At 33.9% G+C, this 12,160-nt stretch overlaps 1 long non-coding RNA gene across 2 annotated transcripts; it reads right to left on the bottom strand.

Moving 5' to 3' along the window:
• Positions 1–4,601: 4,601 nt before the first annotated feature.
• Positions 4,602–7,923, bottom strand: LOC137029724 (uncharacterized). Of its 2 annotated transcripts, none has more exons than XR_010896318.1 (5): positions 7,882–7,923; positions 7,340–7,374; positions 6,933–7,076; positions 6,687–6,749; positions 4,602–5,499 (listed from the first exon to the last, which is right to left on the bottom strand). It is a non-coding gene; the product is annotated as an uncharacterized lncRNA (long non-coding RNA). The 2 variants fall into 2 exon arrangements; XR_010896319.1 differs by lacking the exon at positions 7,882–7,923 and adding an exon at positions 7,497–7,854.
• Between the last annotated feature and the right edge of the window lie 4,237 nt (positions 7,924–12,160).

Here is a 12,160-nt window from a genome sequence, read left to right as displayed (position 1 = left end):
TTTTGTAACCACATAGACACATACTCATGTAGATGCACTTTTTATATGCATTTTTATTCATGTTTTGGTTGAAAGAGAATCTTATCGTCGCGTTATGTACTTCCAACATCTAATTAATCCAATCTGCCTGCAATAGGTAGGCATAAATGACATTAGCACTGCCTAAAACAACTCACTGAATCCAGATCTAACCATTTCTGTAAGTAGCAAGAGGAAAAAGAATGTGTGTGTGTGTGTGTGTGTTTGAATTGCTAATAGGTAGAACTGTTCCTTTGAGCTTTGTGGAAAAAGTGTTTAACATTCAGGCTGGGCCGTCCTCACAGACTGCCCGAATTCCTCAAATCTGTCAGCCATGCTAGCCAGCTGTCACTCACCTCTAATTTGCTACAACATCATTGACCTGAGGGCTCCTGGCAAATAAACATACACACATACGCTAAGAAAAAAGAAAAAAATCTTGTCTTGTGAGGAGCAGTTTTTTGTGTTTTTCTGATGCTGGAATGTTGGGTTGCATTATCGTCAAGTTTTGCAAGAGCTGTGCGGCTGCCAGGTGCCTTAGCAAACATGCTATTCTACAGAGTACTTCTGTATATTTTGGGGAACTGTTGTTTTAACCCAGCGGTTTGAGCAACAACGTTGACAGAGAAGGATAAACTGCCCTGAATTCAAGGGATTTAATGCTGAGATGAAATATGAGATGGATAAACAAAAATTAGATCAGGTGCAAGTCTTAACCATATATATACTCTCTCTCTCTCTCTCTCTCTCTCACACTCACACTCACACAAACACACACACACACACACACACACACACACACACACACACACACACACACACACACACACACACACACTACAGTTAAGGCTTGAATAATCTATTTTAATTTAATAACAAAAATGTTATTTGAATACTTTTTAAAATATTAAATAAATATAATACACTATAATGTACCCCATTTAATTTGTTAAAATAATAAAAAAAAAAGTATTTTCCTTAAATTATTTTCCTTAATTTATTTTCATAAAAATAAAAGTATATTATTATATAAAATTATATAATTCAACATATAATACATATTATATAATTACATATAATTTATGTAATTGCACATTTATTTTACTTTTTTCATTGGAGTGCCTGGAAATTTGTATTTAATAATTTCATTAATAATAATTATAATAATTTACAGGGAAACCAAAATCATATTTCAGTATACAAGGCATGTTGATTTTAACTTTACAATGTTGTTAGCTGTTCACATAATCAGATTATTTATATATATTTTTTAAAGTTGCAATGTGTAAATTTTAGTGCCATCTATTGGTGAGGTTGTGAACTGCAAGTAACAGCACACACCCCTCGCACCCCTCCCTTTCGGAGAAGCTACGGTGGCCGTCTGGCTGACACGACAAAGATGTCATCATCTGAGACATCAGAGAGTACATTAGCCAGTGATATGGCCATAACCATGTCTTGAACATATGAACATATGCAATTTTTTTATAAAGTATAAAGAAATAGAACAGTGAAGGTAATTCTAGGTCAAATTCTAGCTGAGAAAGAATCATTTGCAAATAATATTTGCATTAATTTTACTTTTATTTGCATGCCTAATATGTCTCGTCATACTCAGTTAGGAATTACATCAATCACATAAATGCATATTTTCAATTCAAAATGGCCATATTTGAGAAAAAAGTTGAGTAGTTTGCATCACTGGATGTTACTGTCGGTCATTTAACGTTTCTATCGCAAAAAAGTTAACGTTTTAAATGTTGTTTCGCTATTTACATGTTATCTCACTCTCAACATTAAACCGATGCTTCTTGCTGGAATTCACTGTGCTTCTGTGAACAGCAAACCCCGCCTACTTTGATTTGTTTGGCCATCTCAATCATTTTGACATTGACGAGTGCTGTTAGACCACTGAAGCAGACCAAACTAAAAATGTAACAAACATTTTTGTCATCCTAACAACACACAGAGCATTGCATAATGGAGTATTGTGGGGGACAATTTGGCCATTTCTAAATATTATGGGGGACTTGTCCCCCTCAATGTCTATGGTGGTTACAGCCCTGGACAGTGAAGTGAAAGATGAGGTTTCTTCTTACTTCTAACAAAGAACGGTCTCAGCTTCTAATAAAAAAGACGACGACTACTATTACTACTACTTTGTGCGTATTCAACGTAGTGACGCTGCAAGCTACCTCTAAAAAGCCAACGGACATAGTGACGAAACGCGATCTGTAGAGCAGTTTGTCCATTTAGGGTTACTGTAGAAACATGCCTGTGCATAATGGCGACTTGACATGTAAGGGGACCCGCGGTGTGTGAGATAGAAATGGCTCATTCTAAGGTAATAAAAACATAACGGTTCATTATGTAAGGTCTTTATGCACCACTGAAAACATAGCTGTGTATATTATATTGCATTTCTGTCAATAGATCCTCACAAATTTTACACACTGCACCTTTAAAACTATAATAATATTGTTTCATATAATAAATAATTTAATATATTAAAATGTAATACATTTGAATTATTTATTACAATTTAATTTGTTTCTTGTTTAAATGCCTAGAAATTTCTCTGATTATTTAATTTTAAAATGTATTATTATTATCTTTATTATATTATTATTATTATTTACAAGGAAACCAAAAACACATTTTATTCATTTTAACTTTATAAATGTTGTTAGCCGTTTACAGAAATGTGCTATTCTCTCCTGGTCTCCTGGTGGATGAATGATTGATGTGAAACAGCTTTCATGTTTTCTAAAAAGAATGTATTTTAATAAAGTATCAGTGTAGGAGTTTTGGGTTTCATGCAGGTAGAGCAGTTGTGAAAGACTAGATAATGAAATATAATGCATTTGACAGATGTTGGGAGGACACACACATGCACAGCCCTGCGGACACTCTCTCTCTCTCTCTCTCTCTCTCTCTCACACACACACACACACACCCACACACAGTGAACTCTATCAAGGTCAAACCCTAATGCACCTGCTGTGCATTTGTCAGTCTGTGGTGCTTTCCTCTGGTCTCCACCTGCAGATGATGTTGCACATAAACACTTAATGCTCTTAATTTTGTCTTTTCCAGTTTTCCACCACGGATTTAGAGTTCAAAAGGAATAAAATATTTTGAAACGTTAAACTAAGAGATGTTCAATGTTCAACTATTTTGTGAAAATATCAGCTGACGTAAGATAAAAGGATTCCGGGAACTCCAGGTAAATGTTATTCTGATTTACAATAGATGAGTAAATCAAAACAGCTACAATTCACAAATGCATCCAACTATTTAGATGCCTGTCATTAGGGGATTAGAGAATCCACACTGCTTAATCCGTAATAAAGTAGATCAGGATAGTGTATCTATTTACAATATTAAATTCTCTCATATGCAATTAAGCATCAAGCCATATCTACATAACTTGTGTTTTGATCCTAAATTAAATTAAATGGGATTGGGAGGGTTAGAGGCAGATTTTATAGCCTATAAGATTTCACTGTTCATATAAGTTTGTGGTTTAGGTTACACTATGATAGTCATTTAGCTATAAAACATTTTTGAGAGCAAAATCTGATTTAAATGCATTACATGTGGCTTTTTGCCACGTGCCTCATCTGTTTTCACTTATAAGTAAGTTTCAGTCAGGAGCAGTGCTGCTGCCCCCCTTCGGATATATAGAGAACTGCTTGAAAAATTTGTCTAAAAGGTTCCATGTTTTGTAATTGTTGACATGAAAGTCACCATTTCGTCCCCTTGGAATTATAAGGTTCTGTCTGAATTCTGAGCAGTTTTGAGATATTGAGCTTCAAAGTTTTTCCATTCCATTCAACTTTGTAGATAGAACCTTTTTGTTTTCTAAATGTAGAAAATGTACAAAAAAAAAAAAAAAAAAAAATTGGTTTATTTATTTTCAATTTATATTTTATATATATATATATATATATATATATATATATATATATATATATATATATATATATATATATATATATATTGTGTGTGTGTGTGTTTGTCTGTGTTGAAAATATACATACTTTAAAATTAAAAATATATTGGTTTAAATTTTGCCAAAATATAATACAAAATGTATTTCAAGAGGAAGGAAAATGCATAAATTCTTAAATCTTAAAATTCATTATGGGTAAAAGCAAAAAGATTTTTGAACAATATAAATATATATTGTTTGATAAATAAATAAATCAAATAATTTAAAATTTGAATATGTAAATAAAATATATAATACATTTAAAATAAATAAAATAATATCTATTTATTTGTTTATTTATTTTAAATGTATTTATTTTATATTTTCAAAAAACAAAAATTTTGGACTAAAATATATTTCAAATATTGGTTTAAACCTCCAAATGCAAAATATTACAAAATGTACTTCACACTGTAAAATGTAATAAGTTGACTTGACTTAGAAAAAGTGAGGAAACCGATTGCCTTAAAATTTCCAAGTAAAGTAGTTGTCGTAACTTAATTCAGTTAAGTAAAGAAAACTTGTTGGTCAAGTTGTTAACTCAAAATCATTAGTTGGGTTAACTTAGTGTTCACATAACTAGGAAAATCTTAGAAAACCGATTGCCTTAAAATTTTCAAGCAAGCTGAACTAAAAAATATAAGTTAAGACAAAAAGCAACAACAGATCTTAGGCAAAGCATTATCTATTGCTCATCAATTTTCTTCAGACACTACAATGTACCAAACAATGCCACTTTGGCACTGCTAAATTCTAAACATTTTTCATTAACCAATAATACTAACAGTCTTACTAACAAAAATACTAAAATCAATGTTAGCTTAATTTTGACAGTTTAATCTTTGGCAGGTGACAATTTAACACTTTAATTAAAAAGAATGTTGACTTTAATGCAACTGCAAGATTAAAGAGGTAGTTTTAGAAACAAAAAAATTAAATTCTCTCATCATTTACTCACCCTAATGACGTCACAAACCCATAAGACTTTGAAACATAAATGAAGATATTTTTAATGAAATCTGAGAGGTTTCTGTCCCTCCAACTGAAAGTCCAGTTAACCAAAACTTAAAAGATCCAAAAAGTTTCCCAGGCTGTTTTCTTTAAAAATAGCTAAATTTGTGTTTGAAAGACTAACCAAGGTCAAACAACATGAGAGTGAAAAACTGATGACAAAATTTACATTTTTGGGTGAACTAAGCCTTTAACGATCTCAAACAGCCTTTGCTTACATCAACAGAAGAGTTTTAAGTGAATGTAGTTTTGGTTTCAGAGAATTATGTCCAAGGGAAAGAAAAATTCCAAATTTGCCACATATCAGTCCAAAAATTAGTCACATGGCACCTTTCAAGTTCATCCATGGCAATGTCTCAGTCTAGAATAATGCTGTGCATGAAGACTCCAAATGTAGTTCTTGTGGAGGAAGAATCCTGGCTGTATTCTGTTATTACGGTCAGAATCCCAAAGAAGACTTTGTCACAATCACAGTCCTAATAAAAAGGGAACAGCAATATCACAGTTCTGGTTACATTAAAATTAAAATCACAAATGTACATAAGTACCAGGTGTACGTACAACTAACAGAGATTAATTATGGTTGTTAAAGGGTTAGTTCACCCAAAAATGAAAATTCTCATTAATTACTCACCCTCATGTCGTTCCACACACGTAAGACCATCGTTCATCTTCAGAACACAAATTCAGATATTTTTGATGAAATCCGAGAGCTCTCTGACCCCTCCATAGACAGCAATATAATCAACACTTTCAAGGTCCAGAAAGCTACTAAAGACATTGTCAAGACAGTCATGTGACTGCAGCGGTTCATCCTTAATGTTATGAAGAGACGAGAATACTTTTTGTGCGCAAAAACAAAACAGAAATAACTTTATTCAACAATCTCTTCTCTTCCCTGTCAGTCTCCTACTCTGTTGACGTAGTAAACACAGTCCAGAGCTTCCGTGTTCTACGCCAGAATGCTGGCTCAATGTTGGCAGGCTTCTGCATAAGCATCACATACGCGTCATGCTGCTCACGTGAACAGCGTCAGCCAATACTGAGCCTGCATTCTGACGTAGAACCTGGAAGCACTGAACGTAAACAGCGTAGGAGAAAGAAATGGAAGAAAAGAAATTGTTGAATAAAGTCGTAATTTTTGTTTTGTTTTTGTGCACAAAAAGTATTCTTGCTTCTTCATAAAATGAAGGTTGAACAGGTTGATGCAGTCAAGTTGACTGTTTTAACAACGTCTTTAGTACCTTTCTGGAACTTGAAAGTGATGATTATATTGCTGTCTATGGACGAGTCATATACCTATCGTATTTCATCAAAAATATCTTAATTTGTGTTCTGAAGATGAACGAAGGTCTTACGGGTGTGGAACCACATGAGTGTGAGTAATTAATGACAGAAAATTCATTTTTGGGTGAACTAACCCTTTAAAGTATTATCTGTAAGATAGACAAAATAAAAAAAAAATAACTGTATAATGATGACAGAACTTGCATTTAACAAAATGTTGGATAAAAAAAAAGAAGAAGAAAAAAATAAATGAAACAAATGCAAAGTTTGTATGTCTGGTCCAAGATAAGAGAGTTAAATGAAGCATATTGAAAGCCTATATGTAATGTATGTGTGGGGAATCATAGTTTATAAAGAAATATACAGAGAAAGTTACCTGTCAGCAATGATTAAAAAAATCAGGTTTCTTCTCCAAGAATCAGAGGAAGGCCATGAAGAACTGTAAAAATAAATAAATAAATAAAATGACAAAAAAAAAAAAAAAAATAGAATGAAATATCAAATAATCTGTGAATTCAGTGACATCAGTGCCCTGATAAATGTTACAACATCGAATGAAATATAAAATTGAGCTAATACAGTAACAGAATTTTGATTAAGAAAGCAGCACTGACAAGCTTACCATATATTTAATTTGCACAATTAACTCTCTTTTCAACTGCCACTTTCTTTGTTGCACGATTTTCCAGAAATCAAGTTGATAAAGTGCTGAGAAGAATTCTTGATTGAAGCTTCTGGTTGTGATGTGATTGAACTCTGCATTGATCTGTGACAGGGAAAATAAATGTTAAATGTACATTGGGTCCACAGTTAGTGTGTTCAAGGCATACTTGTTTATTTTGTATCAACATGTTTAGAATGATTTCTTGTTAAATACCCCTTCAATTAATTAAATAACTTGAATGAACACAAACAGTCAGTGTGAAGGCGTGGAATTGGACTAGTTCTGGTGCAGCTTCCATGTTTTAAGCGACATTGCTACAATAGTAGATTTCTATTTTCAAAGGAAAAATACAGCAGGCTACTTACATTTCCAATGCATATCTCATTCCACAAAACAGATCCTGCAAATTAAGAAAAATAGCCTTATATTAATCTACATGTCTCATTCCACAAAACAAGCTCTGAAAATTAAAAATAATAATAATAATTCTAACTATATAGATTTATATTTCTAATTACAAACCACTGTGTAGTCTTCAAACATTTTAATCTTAAGAAACCTAAAATAAAAAAACTAATTATAACATCCCTGTACAACACACCTAAACTAGCATCCAAAAATATAACAGGAGAGTAATTATTAAAGCTTTCCCCAGTCTACATTGATAATAAAAAATATCTAAAACATAAAAAACGTTCCCTTATTCAAAACATGCAGCCAAAGACCAGTAACTTGCAAATGCTAACTGCTAATTTCGATTAGCACAAACACAACTTCAGTTTCAATAATATAAAATCACACCCAGTATCACTGTGTAAGTTATTTAATCTGATTGTATTACACTATCGATTAACATATATTAAATCATTCTGAAATGTTAAAATATGACAAACAAACACCAACTTACCGTTCCATGTGCTTCTCCCTTCAGAATACGTTGCAAATTGACTCCACCTACAGGTAGAACTGCGCATGACCAATCGAAAAAATTCGTACTACTCATTATTTTAAGTAGAGGATAATTTAATCCATTGAGTTCAATATCTTTTTTTTTCTAAAAGGTTGTCATTACTTATCAACAAACTTACTCAAAATAAATTAAAATCACTTCATTTTATTAGTAAGATCATCAGTTAGCTACATTTTACAGTGCAGGGGGGACACTTTTTTTTTTTTGAATCTTAGGGTTCAGTATGATTAATAGCAAACATTTTTGAACAACATAAATATATTTAGTTTGGTAAATATATAAAATAAAAAGTAAATGATATAATATAATATAATATAATATAATATAATATAATATAATATAATATAATATAATATAATATAATATAATATAATATAATATAATATAATATAATATAATATAATATTTAAAAGTAATATAAGTTTTTATTTTTTATTTTTTATATTTTGTTTCACCATGACTTGTAAATTGGTTAGGCTTAGATGGGTATGGCTCAGAGCATCACGTGTGTCAACAGCAGTGTGGCTGGACGATTTCCTCAGCCACTCCATAAATATCTGTCTGTCTTCTGTGGGAATCCTTCAGTTGACACAGCTGAGAAGCAGGTGTTATTCAGTGGGCCCTCCCTCTGTCCCTCATTCCCTTCATCTTCACTGTCTTCTCTACTCCTGAGTCCTGTCCTTCCAGCTGCTCTTTATATCTTCATTTTGTGTATCTTTTGCTTGTTGTTTTTGCCCCCACCCCCACCAGAGTGATCCTTCTCTACCAGTCATGTTAAAATGACAAAGCTTGACTACATATGTGTAAATGTGTGCAGAGAGAGTATGTTTATGTGTGTGTGAGAGAGAGAATGAGGTGAGGGCAGTGCCCGCATTCTTATGGCATTCTTGACATTCCCCGTCTGTGGCACTCTGCCCCATCTCCGCACTGCCTGTATGTGTGTGTGAGAAAGATCTGGTGCGTAAATGAAAATGTACACTTTGTTCTCCTGATTGGCTGCCTCAGGCCTGCATGGAGGAATGGGGTAATTAGCAGAAGACTCTGCCTCCACCCCGTGGCAGTTCACGAAGGTGCAATTAGCAGGTCTACATCTGTAGTCAGAAGCATGCTGACTTGCTGAGAGCTCCAGTTTATACATTTAGAGCTTGCAAGGCAACACTGTAGGTCTAATGATATTCCTCATACTTCTGTAGATTTCTGAAATTATTTCAGCTAGAATTGCTTGATATATATTCATTTATACTTATGATTATATGTATATATATATATATATATATATATATATATATATATATATATATATATATATATATATATATATATATATATATAAAGATTAAAATGGGAAATTCTCACATTTACATTCATTCATTCATGATTAATCTTTTTTTCTTGCATCTGTTTAACCATTTAAATCCACTTTTGCACCGCAAAGATGGTGTTGTGCTAATTACTCACAACCAAAGTCTAAAACCTAAGCTTATCTATTGTTTTGTGGCATTGTAAGGCTTCAAATCCTGGTATTTCCTTATGGATAGGCAAAGCAAGTTTTAATGCATTGTATTTGCCAAATTGCCACAATTCAAATAGTGACTGATAAGTTAGAATCAGAGGGAAACTGAAACGCCTGGTTTTAGACCACAATAATTTATGGTGTAGGGGCTCCTTTACAGCATCAGCTCATCTTGTCAATGACAGACAGATACAAGTCTTTTACAGTGGTCAGACAAACCATTATTCTTCCAGAACAGTGGCCAGGTCGCTGTGCGATGTTGGTGGAGGAAAATGTTTTCTGACTTGCTGCTCCAATGTACCCCAAAGTGGCCTAAAAATATTTGTGACTGTGCAGCATGGGAGATGTTCAACTTCGCTTTCGTGTTCATTAAACCACTCTGTCACAAGTCTTGCTGTGGGTATTGGTGCATTATCATGCTGGGCACCCCCTTCAGGGTTCAATGTTTGAACCATTAGGTGCAAATGATCCTCCAGAATGGTTCAGTAGTCCTTGGCAGTGACAGCCCATCAAGCACAGTAGGGAATGCCATGATATGGCAGCCCAAACCATCACTGATCCTGCCCTGCGCTTCATGAGCACAAAACAGTCTGGGTGTTACGCCTCTTTGGGGCTTCAACTCCACAGCGTAACTTCAACGGATGTGGGAAAGACAGTGAAGGTGTTTTGGCTATAGCAGCCTGACCATGAATATTGACTCTGTGGAGCTCCCGACGAATAGTTTTGGTGGAAACAGGAGAGTCGAGGTGCAAATTTAATTCTGCAGTGATTTGGGCAGCTGTGGTTTTATGTTTTTTGGATACAATCCGGGTTACCTGGACATCCCTTTCAGACAGATTCCTCTTGCGTCGACAGTTACTCCTGTTGGATGTGGTTTATCCTTCATGGTGGTATGCCGACATTACCCTGGATACCATAGCTCTCGATACACCACAATGACTTGCTGTCCTGGTTACAGATTAGCCAGCAAGACGCACACCAACAGTTTTTCCTCTTTTGAACTCCTATTGTTGTGAGGATTGCAAAATTGTATGTACAGCTGTGCTATTGCTTTGCTAATTCAACCTTCATACGCTGCTCTTATTGACAGAATGTAAAATCAGTTGAGATTGTTCACCAGGTCATGCATAGGTGTGAAACCTCTAACACTATATTGACCAGTGTTTCAGTTTCATATATATATATATATACACACACACACACACACACACACACACACATACACATATTGTTGTGCAAAAGTCTTAGGCCACCATTAGATGTTGTTTAGCAATGGTATAATGACCATATATAATTATTTATTAGAATATAACCAGAGAATACAGGAAATGTATATGCAGTATTAAAAAACCCCCCGAAAAAATGACTTATAGGCTAATGGACTGGAAGGCCAAGAAAACTTTCAAAATCTGATGAGAAGTTTCTCAGAGTTTCTTCTTTGAGAAACTGGAAGAGGTACAGGAGGTCACACTAAATACCATTTTGTTCTGATTTTTTATTTTATTTTTTTACGTTTTGTGTACGTATTTCCTGTATTTTCTGTTTGTATCGTAATAAAGACCAAAAAATAAATATGGATGGTCATTAAAACTTTGCTAAAATGACAAAGTTGGTGGTGGCCTAAGACTTTTGCACAGTATATATTAAAATGTGTATACGTTATTGACTATTTGAATTTATAATATCTATAAATATCTGTGTATTCAATTGTCAGTTATATCTCAGACTATTTGGATTATAAACAGTGGGCCTGTGTAGCTTAATGCTGTTGTAGGTCAATCCGCATTTATGGAGTTCACGGAAGGCTAATGTAGGCTACAGACTAATTTAAAATCATTAAACCACTCTCCTAAAATCAATTGAGGGGTAGAAAGAAAATGAGCCTTTAATTAGTGCCAGTCTAAAGTCTGGACCACATGACACCCTAAAATTAGTGGGGGTGGTTACATTTTTGAAATTTAAGTTTATATCTATATTCAGGTGCATCTCTCAGTACACATTTAGATTTGTAGGCTTTTTGCAGTAAAAAAAAAAAAAAAAAGCTCTGTATTCACAACATGTGTTTTATATGGACACAGAGATCTTTTAGCATTAAAATGTCCTAATAGGGTGCAGTGAAGGGGGGTTGGGGGAGGGGTTCCGGTTGGGGGGGTGGTTGTCCGAGCCCCCTAATTAAATTTTGATCTCCTTATGATAAGTATAGACTATACTGTAGGCTACTATCAACATTTTCAAATGTTTTATGAACAATAAAAAGTTAGATTACAAGTTAATCAGAACTCATGTTCACTTTAGAAGATAAGCAACAGTGCTTTCAGTTACATTTTGTACACTGACAAAATGTAATTAGCTACTATCATTAATTATCACTGTAATACATATTTAGTAGTGGCATGAAAAATGACTGACTTCATTACCTTACTGACGTGGACAACAATGACCATGAAAAACAACTGTTTACACCACTCCACAATCATGTCCTCTTTTTGGCCATTAATGAGAGTAAATGTGTTTGTTTGGTGGGTCGATTTAAGTTGCTTTATTTCCGACTCTGCTCTATGCCATTTAGTATGCACTTAAGGTAATGGAAAGCAGGAAAATATCATGGAAACCCTGTAGTCTGCTGTTCAACCAATCGCGAGCAGCTGGATTATTCCTCACAAAACCTTTTAATACCTCTGTTCACTAATGATCCGGACCCGC

This window comes from Chanodichthys erythropterus, chromosome 10, assembly GCF_024489055.1.
Source record: "Chanodichthys erythropterus isolate Z2021 chromosome 10, ASM2448905v1, whole genome shotgun sequence".
Lineage (NCBI taxonomy): Eukaryota > Metazoa > Chordata > Actinopteri > Cypriniformes > Xenocyprididae > Chanodichthys > Chanodichthys erythropterus.
Note: the sequence above shows the minus strand (reverse complement) of the source record. Positions and strands in the feature narration are given on the sequence as shown.